The following is a 12103-nucleotide window of genomic DNA, read 5'->3' as shown; positions in this document are numbered from 1 at the left end:
AGGTTGGTCAATCTCATGGTAAAAAAAGGAGACTTGTACATTAGACACTCACAACAATTTCGGTTCATCTTCGTTGCTTAGCTTCAGATATATATCTTGACCAAGTCTATTGGTGAATGTCATAAAAGGACGCACACTGATTACCTAAAGTTGTCAATAAAAAATTTTAAGTTCTGGACAAAATACAAACACATAGGAGAAAAATGAAGATCATAAGCAATTCTTGTCAGCATCATAAGAAACCTTTGTTGGAACAGATTGAAGATCATAAGCAGTTCTACCAGACTCTATCATGGTTCCAAAAGCTACAAGAATCATGATTCGTAAGCATTGTGAGCTTGGATGGTTGTATCAACAGGTAATTAGATATATTTGTGAGAATATAGATGGTTTTCTTAGTGTGAAAAGGCCACTGAAGCTTTTTGCTATGCATTACAAGATGAGCTTTTAGGGTATGTTAAGCTGCTGACAACACTTCAATCACATGATCTTTCTCTGAGGAGACTCTCAGTCTGGTTAGTTGAGCCAATGGTAATGATGAGGTGAATGGTTATTCTTGTGGACAGTTGCAGGTCTCTAAAGGGTGGGGTAATGGCTGGAGCAATTCACTTACACACATAACATGGTGATCCTATTCTTCATGATTTCATGAAACAATTACTTCAAAAACTCTCTTCTCCTCTTTTCAAAATGGTAAGGAGTTGCGTCTTGGAAGGCAATCTTATCAGGTATATGCATATTTTGTCAAAAGACTCATATACCCATGCATTATGAAAACAAGACTGTTACTATACAGATGAACCCAAAAGTTCTTATCAGGGGACAATCTCATTTTTCTTGCTTTTTTCTATTAAGTTAATGAGGGAATTGTGAATGTGAAGGATGACACCACCTCCAGCAATGGCCCCTTTGATAAGAGTATCAAGTTCTTCATCCCCACGGATGGCTAACTGCAAATGGCCAGGTGTAATCCTCTTCACCTTCAAATATTTGCTAGCGTTTCCAGTTAACTCAAGCACCTAAACAGTTAAGTACTCAAGAATGGCATCGGAGTAAACAGCAACAGTGGCTCCAACATGTCCATTTGCAGAAGTTCTAGTTTTCAAATGGCGATGAATCCTCCCTACTGTAAACTGAATTCATCCCCACATTAATATTACAACACCAAAAGATACAACAATAATTCAGGGAAATAGTTAGGGTTTATGTCGAACCTGGAGGCCAGCTCTACCAGATCGGGAAATCGGCCTCTTCTTATCTTTGTCCTTGTTAGCTGCTACTGCCGCCGGTGTTTTTCCGGCTAATAAACCCTTCCCACTCTTTCCGGCCATCTCTCCCACTTACACGAACGCTTTAGAGAAAAATAAACAAAGAAGATGTTTACAAAACTTGACGAAAATAAAATTCAGGAATCAAGAAGTTGGATTCCATAAATATGAAATCTCAATTGGAGATCAGGTATTCGAGTTTCAACAAGTTTTAGACTTTCAGTCAATTACACATTTGAGTAATCGATTTTTAGCAAATTCCAGGCTTTCATCAGTTGAGCCAGTTTGGTTTCCGTGATGGGCTGATGGCGACTGGAATTAAGAATCTTAACCTAAAATCAAAATCAGATGGAAGAAATCAAAAATTATAACATCATATGGGAAGAAATCTATGAAACTAGTTGAATTCGTTTGAGATACCGATGTTAATCATTAGAAATACCAATCGGAATAGAACAAAGAGTCACTTCCTTTTTTGGCATTGAATTTTTTGTTGGGCAATCTGATGAGAAGCGATTGTTTGAGACATCGATGTTAACCTTCGCTTCGTTTTTCCATCCTTCTACACATTATGCAGGGTAATATGGTCATTCTCGCCCTATAAGCACAAAACCATTTGATTATGAGGAGAAGCGAAGAAATGGTGGGTGGCGATGCCTTAGGGTTTGTAGAGAGAAGGGAGATCCAGAGGAAAAAGTGAAGAAGCAGGCACTTCAAAATTTTAGAATTTCAGAGGATTTCATTTTCCGCCTTTAAAAACGCGTGTTCGATAAAAAATTATAAAGCGACATTTCTAGAAGACACGCATTTAAAACAAGTGCCCTCCGTGTTTGTATATTTTTTTACATTAATTTTAAGGCACGCAAAAATGCGTGTCCTCTATCCTTCAAATTTTGGAAGGCTAACATTATTTTTAAGGTCACACAAAAATGTGTATCGTGGATCAGCGAGTGTCATTGTTTGTGGTCATTAAAGGGTATTTTTCTTGTAGTGCTTATGGCAATTTCACATGGATAGGAACACATAAACCATAAAATCTAAGTGTCATAAGGTTTCTCTCCTTCATGAAAATGATTGTGAGAAAACGCTTTCACTAAGAGATATTTTAAGTAAATAGCGATTATGTAAATTGCATTCTCAAATTCAATTATGATTACGGCATCCCTCTTCATAGTTCGAATTGTGAGATTTGGCAATTAGTCTGAACATTTGGGACTTATTAAAATAAGTTCTGAATTAGTTTAGACACACATGTGAGCTGTCTAAGGTAAAGTGTGTGATTTTGAGAAGCTTAGATAAAGGCTTATCGAAGCATATTGTATTAGAAACAATGAACTTTGGAAGTCAATAAGTATTGTTTTCTAGAAGTTTAGCTAGTTTCTAAATACGTGTCAAAGCTAGTGGGAGTATAAATGTTATGTTGGAATGGATATAATCATCATGTTAGTGGGAGCATGATTTTTATTTAAGTATTGCAAGTTGTCAATACTAATTATAGAAAAAAAAATTCACTTTGCAAAGTGGAAGGGGTAGAAAAGTTGTTTTTGCTATAATTAAGGGAGAGAATGTTATACTTCGTTTCCAATCTAAAAGCTTAGATCGAGAAATTATAATTGAATTTAGTCAAGGGTATATTTATTATTTGCATTCTCAAAGTTCGATTATGATTACAACATCCCTCCTCATAGTTCGAATTTTGAGAACATGGCAAATAGAAATATTATGATGATATTATTGTAAGAAATGGTAAAGTATCACGCTTTCATTATAAATTGTATCCCATACGCTTCGGGAATAGGATCGATTGCATATGCTGTAATATTCGACCGTTCTAAAATTTTCCAAATGCCTAGGGCATTTAGAGGGAAAAAAGAAATAGAACCGGTTTTTGACTAAAATAATTAAACAACTGCCAAGGACAATCTAAGGTTCGCCAAGGACTGGTCGTTTGTGGATAGTTGAAAGTATAGTCATGGATGGACCATATTGACGTTATTATGAATAATAAGATTCTATTTAGAGTAAGTTGTCATATGGCAAATATGGAAATGTTTCCATATTGGGAGTTGGATATCGAGAATCAATGTCTAGATTAGAAACTTCTATGCAAGAAGGATGTTCAAAGGTATGAATAATAAGATTCTATTTAGAGTAAGTTGTCATATGGCAAATATGGAAATGTTTCCATATTGGGAGTTGGATATCGAGAATCAATGTCTAGATTAGAAACTTCTATGCAAGAAGGATGTTCAAAGGAATGTACTTTGAATGTGAGACTTCATGACCATGGAATTGTCTCGTAACAATCTCTAATAGAGTACTTTGTAATTTCATTGGCTGGGTCTTGGTGACTTTTGTGCCGTGACATTACGAAAGGACTGTTGCATAAAATGTTAGAATCTAACATATTCTAGTAGTGGCGAGAATTTTGTATTCTTACACTAATGGATTAGGAATTATGAAATGAGTGTGATTGAAAAAGTTATTCAGTTATACTATTTCACAAAGAAAGGACCATAAGTAAACATATTGTGGATGCTAAGAGCATGGGACAATTGTTGTTATAATTCAAGTAATAAGTTGATTACCCGAAACAACAAATAACGAGTAATCAATATGGTGATAAATAAAATGTGTTTTATTTATACTCAAAGGTTTGAGGCCATATATGATTAGTATTATTCTTGTGTTTCACTTTGCATGTTTTGAGCTCCCGAATAATAAGATTATTCAAACCCTCCACGGTCGCTCATTCTTTGGAAGTAGGAATGAAAGAAGATTGTCATGAATCTGACTGTAGATTGTCTAAAGTATTTTTGACATAGCAAAAGTTTGCTGCAGGGTTCATGAGTGCTGCTATAAGATTAGAGTATTGGATTAAACCTACGCTCACTTGGATCGCTTCATGGATTTTATCACGGGTGATTGGTGAGATGATAATATCTTATATTCTTGAAACTAAGATGTGTGAGTTGTATCGTACGAGTCGGTCATACATTGATAATATGTAAACGCACAAGTAACTTGGTGTTAAAAAACATATTGTTGTGTGTGATTCGGTAAGTGAGTGCAAGCGAGCATTGAATCGAATTTTATCTGTTCCTTTTACCCAAAGTGGGATAAAAGCGATATCTGTGGGCCCCTCGATGATTTAGTGATGACACCCTAAGCACTTGGCCAAACCGGGACTAAGTTGATGTGTTCAATTGTAGTCTGTTATCAATCTTCATAAATCGGAAATCGGGAAACAACGCATAGACTGAGAGAATGATTTCAATCCATGTCTCACGTCTATACGATACCTAGAATGGAGGAATATATGATCCCTTATCTAAAGGACACACTTCTGATAAGATCAGAGTTGATAGCGGCTTTGAAAGCTATGATTGCAAATCAGGATCTGAAGTCATACACAGAATAGTTATTAGACTTATCCAAGTGGGAGACTGTTGCATTAGTGTCTAAGTCCATAACTATTTTGGTATGTACTTGCCCCGATGGTGCATGGTCCTTTTGGGTTGCCTTCACAAAAGTGTAAGTCCCTAAATTGCCCGTGTATCAGTCAGATCCGTTTGATGGTGCGGAATCCCAATCAAACGGATGATGTCAGATAAAAATAAAAGAGAAAAAGAAGAAGAATGATATGAATCTTTGTATGTATTGATATGAATGAAGATCCGGATACAAAAGATTCACACACACATAAAAGCTCCCGTTTCTCTCTGGCCGTAAACTCCTTCTAGTTCATCAATCACTACTCCTCACCCTAACACCTCTATTTATACATGTTGGATATGGGCCGGAAACAAATGGGTCGTAAATGAGTTTACGGCCGTAAGGTGTTTACGGCCGTAAACTCAGCCGTAAACTAGACCGAAAACTCCACAATTATTACACAAAAATACAATGCCCAGAAAAGTAAAGTATAAACCATATTTTGACCCAACAATCTCCCCCTTGGTTTATAGCTTTCTTTTCTTAATTGACCCAACAAGCTCCCCCTAAAAAGTAGCTGACTTTCTTGATAATCTTCATTGGGAACTTGGCTTCAGCATTAAGCTTCAAATTCTTCACAGCATCAGGATGAACATATGAATCTTCCATGAATGACTTCATCTTGAGCAGTTGGGCTTTTCTTCAGAGTTTGGCATTGATCGCACTTTGGGTGAGGAGGCTTCTTGTACTGATTCATGAAAGATAACACTTTCAGCTTGAGAACCTTCAGAGAGAACATCAGAGAGAACAAATCTTCTGGATCACTTCAGCAGGTACAACGATAGCAGCAAACTGATTGAGGAGGCTTCAATACAACCCGTCACATATTCTTCAGTTTCAGCTTCACCTTGCTTCTGGGGTTGAAAGATTGAATATCGAAAGAATAATCTTCATTTCTTGCTCCTTCGAATGCGAATTCTTCGATGCTCACGGACGAGGCTTTGGCTTAGAAATCTTCAACACAAACTCCATGAGTCTTATCTATACCTGAAATCACTTTTCAAGACAAAACAAAACTAAAAGAAAACTTAGCACACAAATTAAAACGGAAACAAAATATTTTTGGATTTTTTTTATTTTTCTGAACAATAAATAAAACAGAAATAACACTATTTTTGGATTTTTTTAATTTTTCTGATTTTTTTTTTATTTTTAATTTTTAATTCTCCCCTAATATTTAAATTAGAAGAAACTATAATAAATTTAAAAAAAATAAAAATGATATATAACTTTAAGAGTGATTTGGGATCAAAGTTTTTAGACAACCTTTATCCACTTGTCGGTACCTTCCATATTCACATTTTTGTCTGGTCGATCGTCGGTATTGTTGTCCACTTAAACACGAAAAATTTGTGATTTATTTAGGACATACTATTTGATACAAGACAAGGTGAACTTAAGTTCCTAAAAATTATATCTGATCCTAATTCCTTAGATACTATATCTTAAGGACCATTCATATGACGACGACCAGGGATATTGTTGTCCACCTAAATTGAGCAGCGAGATCTATAGACAATCTTTGAGTGTTCAATTTTAAGTGTACTGGAACATGTTTCCCGCTTCCTGATATGCCCCAGCCATCAAGAACTTCTAGAGTACTCCTTACACCGGGTGAGCAGACAACCATTTAGAGAGAGAAGAGATTCAAAATTCTATTGCTAACTACTTCAGAGGGGTTGAGAAGAAGAAGGTTGCATATGCTGTGTACCAGGTCGGATTAGAAGTCGCGCAAAGGAGACAGCATATGGCTAACAGATGAGAAGTATTTCAAACATACATTTCATATATATATATATATATATATATATATATATATATCCTGCAGAGAAATAGAGTTGCATATGTTGTGTACCAGGTCGGATTGGAGGTCACGCAAAGGAGACAACATATGACTAACAGACAGAAAGAAAGAAAATGATATTCTACAGACCTAATTTATCGGAATTTACTAGTCGCCCCATCCAACCGGAATTAAGGATAGAATCCGCACATCGAGGAAAAGTTAAGCAACGGTTCCAAGTACGGGTTCAATTAATGTGACGAGTAGATTCTCATGTTTATCTCCCTGCTCAACCTATCCGAGCATCGTATTCTCAGGCTGAACGGATCTAACTAGGTCAAGATTTTTCAAATCTATAAATTTCCTAAGTTCAACTCTGCCTAGTCAAGTCCATTTAGAGTCTTTCGTGCCTACCGACGCATCAAGTCAGAGCATAGACCCTTCAACTTCGGGTACGTTACGCAGACTCAGGTTGCCTGTTATCACTTGATAATATCACTTCCCAAAACATCTCCCTTAAACACAGACTCATAACCAATATATTTTTTTTATTTTCTGATTTTCTGATGTTTTTGGATTTTTTTTTTAATTTTCTAATTTTTGTTTTGTTTTTATTTCTCCCCCTAAATTTGTGCATAGGAGAGAAACGAAAGTAAATGCGCAAATTTAAACTATCCTAAAACAAAAATTAGTCTTTAAAGCGAATCAGGTTAAGAAAAAAAATTCAGGAGTATAGAGAAGAAAACGCAAACCGTAATTCACCGATTGAATCTGCATCCAGAAGGTCTGAGAACAGCACACGTAATCTCAGAATAGATCCGAAAATTCTTCATATCATGAAGCATTAACCCCATGTGATCCCTTCTTTTCTTCCATTTCTTTCCTTTCGCGCAAAGGACACAAACTCTCGAACAAAGTTATGAGTGCTATATATTTGAGAGATGTCCCCTATCATATGATAGGAGCAACCACTACCAACAAACCGAAGTCTGATGATATGCCTCCATAGCTGCTCCGACACAGTGCGGGATCAGTTGGTCTTTGGAACCCAGTCCATTTTGAAACTGGGTCGACCTTTTTCATCCTTGCACGGTACTCTCTCCCATGACATGTCCTGCTTATCACAAACAAAAGATGTAGAAATATTAGAGTCATTAGTTGATTTGGGAGATTGAGCCTTCGAAACCCATTTGTAGTTGGGTTTAACCCATTTCTTTTTCGATCCTATGGGTGCCTCGACACTTGCTTTGGAACTTGAAGCCGACTGCCGAGATGACTTTGACCTAGCCGGTCTTGGCTTCACAGGAGCATCTCTTGAACTGGGCTTGTTGGCTGACATATCCTTCTTGCCCTTGGGATTTGGATGCTTGTCCTTTGGAGTTTGATTCTTGGCCTTGGGAGTTACATTCTTGGCCTTCTTGGCATTCCAGTCGTCAATGTCTAAACGTAACCTTGAGGGGTTTCTTTTGGAGTATCTTCCTCTTGGCGCGTTCTGCCAGCCTTGCGCATAGTAAGGAACGTATGCGCGATTTGGACAATTTCGGGCAATGTGTCCAGGTGTTCCACAGTGAAAACAAGTCTTTTTCTTCACTGTGAAGTTATCTTTTCCTGCCCCTGGTGGCGTATCTTTGCCTTGTCTCTGATTATTTCCACATGAACAATTGTAGGAGGCACTCTGTTTTGCTAGAACTGGTGGCTTGTATTTCTCAACAGCAGGTTGATCAGAAGCAGTTGAGTTCGAAGCAACAGACTCAGAGCTCAAAGAGACATTTGTTTGTTCAATAGTGTTCTCCTTGTTCTCATCTTCTGCTACTTTACTTGCACATGAAGTAGCAACATTAGTATCTTCAAAATTTATAACTCCTCCTGACACAAATCCAGTTCGTTTTCCATATTGAAGATGTGCCTCCCTGTCAATTTCATTCTTTGTCATAGCGATGGATGTGTAGTTATGATTGAAAGGAGGAGGTACACTATCATACCCTAGACCCTTGTTTTGATTCCTTTTAAACTGCACGCTTTGGTCTATCATATTTGCAACCACCTCACTTGAGAAATCATATTTTCTAACATCAAGTTTGGCAGTTTCAAACTTTCCTTTAAAAGATTCAACTTCACCCACAAGCTCAGCATTTTGTTTGACTACATAATCATAGCCTTCACATTTGTTACTGTAGTCTTCCTGAAGTTTCCTAAAGTCGTTGGTTTTTGCTTCCAACTCAGCCTTCAGGGGTTTCTGTCCTTTCCTGAGTTGATATCCTTCATATCTCAGGTCCTCAACTTCTCTTTTAAATATATCAATTTGTTCCCGAAGAAACTTAATTGTATCTTCACATGATTGAGAACATGAAGCTTCACATGAATGAAAACATGAAAATTCATTGACCGGAAGGTTTACAGAACTCTTTAAAGCGTCAAGCTCTTCAATTACTTCAGCAATACTAAGACGATTGAGATCTTTTGTCTTCTTGATGACAGCTACGTTCACATCCCATGATTTCGGAAGTGAATTTAGCAGCTTTTTGTTTATATATGATTTGGACAAGAAGATCCCGGCTATATTCATCTCAGTAGTGAGTGTAGTAAATCTCTGCAATTGAGTTTCGAGGGTTTCTCCAGGGATATAATCGAAAATGTTGAAATTTTGTCTTAACATATCCTGACGACTCTCTTTCATGTTTTCAACTCCCTCGTCGACCTTAAAATCAATTAAAAAAGCACAACTAAAGGCTAAGATAAAACTTAAAAGTCAAATTTAAAAAGGCCTTTTTTTTATAAGTCAACCTTAAAAGTCAAATTTTAAAAATTAAACTCAAAAGTCAAACTTGAAAAGTCAAACTTGAAAAGTCAAACCGAAAAGTTAAATTTGAAATTTTAAAGGTTAAACGAAAAAGTCAATGTTTAAAATCAAAGGTCAAACTTGAAAGACAAAATCAAAATTTTAAATAAAAAATCAAAAATCAAAAATAAAAGTTTAAAATATATATATATATATATATATATATATATATATATATATATATATATATATTAATTATATTATTATTATTATTATTATTATTATTATTATTATTAATTTTAATTTTGGATGAAATTTTTTTTTTTGAATTAAAAGAAATTGAGTTTTGGGGTAAAAAGTGTCAAAATTCGAAATTAGGTGCGAAAAAGACGGGTTATATTTAAAACTTCGGAGGAAAAGAACGAGGATTCAGCTAGACAAGTTGGTAATGCGGTGGACTTCTACGGGGGAGACCGGAGTTTGAATCCCGGCACCCCCTTAATCGCGTTTAGATTTTTAAGGCGCTGGACTTCTAAGGCGCTGATGCGAGCTGACTTCACCGAGCCGAGCCGAAAGCGTTCGATCCGCAAACCGGCGAGTCGCAAGCCGCTGCCGAGCCGAGATCTCCGGAAACCCTAGCCGTAAACACAAACGCGCCGCCGGCCGTGAACTGTTTCCGGCAGTAAGCTCCGGTCGTAAAGTCTTCCAGATTACGTGAAAATCAGCGATTTTTCGACTTTGAAGCTCCAAAACTCAATCAAAAACCCTTTTTTATGAAAAACACAAAGAACAAACCCCCCTTATTTTTGCGAGATCTATCCAAAAACGCAAAAATATTTCTAAAATAAGACCAAATAATGCTCCAAATAGAGTTTACGGCCCAAGAACTCGGTGTTTACGGCCGTAAGCTTGGACCGTAAACACAGAATATTCGAAATTTTGATGAAACAATAAACCTTTTGACTGATACAACTTGGCTCTGATACCAATTGTAAGTCCCTAAATTGCCCGTGTATCAGTCAGATCCGTTTGATGGTGCGGAATTCCAATCAAACGGATGATGTCAGATAAAAATAAAAGAGAAAAAGAAGAAGAATGATATGCATCTTTGTATGTATTGATATGAATGAAGATCCAGATACAAAAGATTCACACACACATAAAAGCTCCCGTTTCTCTCTGGCCGTAAACTCCTTCCAGTTCATCAATCACTACTCCTCACCCTAACATCTCTATTTATACATGTTGGATATGGGCCGGAAACAAATGGGCCCGTAAATGAGTTTACGACCGTAAACTCAGCCGTAAACTAGACCGAAAACTCCACAATTATTACACAAAAATACAATGCCCAGAAAAGTAAAGTATAAACCATATTTTGACCCAACAAAAAGAAACTTGATAGGATGAATTACGGAGAGAGAGAGAGAGAGGATTGATTAATTATGAATTATTAATATATTATGAGAATAATATATTAAAGGAGAAATCATATTGTTTAATTAATATTAGTCAACAATTAATTAAGAATTAATTTTGTGGCTAAAAGAGATTAATTAAACTTATGGGACTAGAACTATCTAATTTGTGATAGTTGAATATTGGGTTAGTGGACTCCATATTAGAGGAGTGGATGGATTCTATGGGGCAACCAATTAGAAATCGTCCAAGGCCTCTAAGGAGGGAGTCCATGGGCTGCTTAGGGCCTAAGCAGTCAAATTAGGGTTTCCTTGTTAGATAACCCTAATAGCCTCACATATTTTAGGACCCCTAGGGCACCAAAAACGTGGCTAAGAGTTTCCTTAGGGTTTCTAGACGTTTTTGGGTGTCTCTCCTCTTCTCCTTCTTCATCCTCTTGCTCTTGGTGTTTGTGAGCCATTAGAGGTGTGACATTTGTGACACTAAGCTTTCAAGAGTCAAAATCAAGAAGGTTTGTGATTGTTATTGCTACATAACAATCAAGGTAAGATCTAAACCCTATTTACATATATGATTTCGATTATAGTATGTTAGATCTAGGTTTTATGAGCTTTGGATAATTTGCATGTACAATAAGATAAACCTAGATCCAAAGTTTAGGGTTTTGCATGTGCACCATAGGATTGATGATTTGCTCAAAACCCGTCAGTTCCTTCATGGGACGAGCAATAGGTTTTAGAAACTCGCTTCCGAGACCATGTTCTTTGGACCATAGATGAAGAAAATTGTGTTTCATTCTCTCATTTTCTTCAATAACATCAATAGAATTATCCAAAGCGTCAATTTTAGCATTAAGACGTTAGTTATTAGCAACCAAAGCATTTCTTTCATTAATTGAAATTTCACATTTGTCATTTAAAATGATACATTCATCTTTGTCCAGTACAAGTTCTCTTTCTAATGATTCAATCTTAAGCTTGTTGTATTCGAATTGTAATCTAAGACGAGCCAAGTCACTATCCAACTTTTCACTAACTTCTATGGTAGACTCGTAAGCTTTATGAGAAACTTCCATATTGTTAACATTACCATGAATGGCCATATTAAATGTAACAGAAATCATAAATGAGACGTTATCTCATCAGGACTTTGGCCAAGGCTCGGTCTTGGCTACGGCAGTCTAACACCAGGGTGGCAGTTCGTTTCCCTCCACAAGGGAAGAATATCCCCCGCGATCTTCTCATTCACTCACAACTAATTAGGACGTGACAAAAAGCTTAGGTGACACCTAGAACTAACATCGCCAGACAATTAGTTAACGTGGGCGTGATCCTCCCAGTTAGAGGAGGCCACGTCTCA

General features: G+C 36.7%; 1 pseudogene; it reads right to left on the bottom strand.

Annotated features, from left to right (window-relative positions):
- Positions 1 to 815: 815 nt before the first annotated feature.
- Positions 816 to 1331, bottom strand: LOC145098054 (putative histone H2A variant 3; annotated as a pseudogene).
- Between the last annotated feature and the right edge of the window lie 10772 nt (positions 1332 to 12103).

The sequence above is a fragment of the Lactuca serriola genome, chromosome 4 (assembly GCF_051521515.1).
Source record: "Lactuca serriola cultivar US96UC23 chromosome 4, Lser_US96UC23_V15, whole genome shotgun sequence".
NCBI lineage: Eukaryota > Viridiplantae > Streptophyta > Magnoliopsida > Asterales > Asteraceae > Lactuca > Lactuca serriola.
This window is presented reverse-complemented; position numbering and strand designations above follow the sequence as displayed.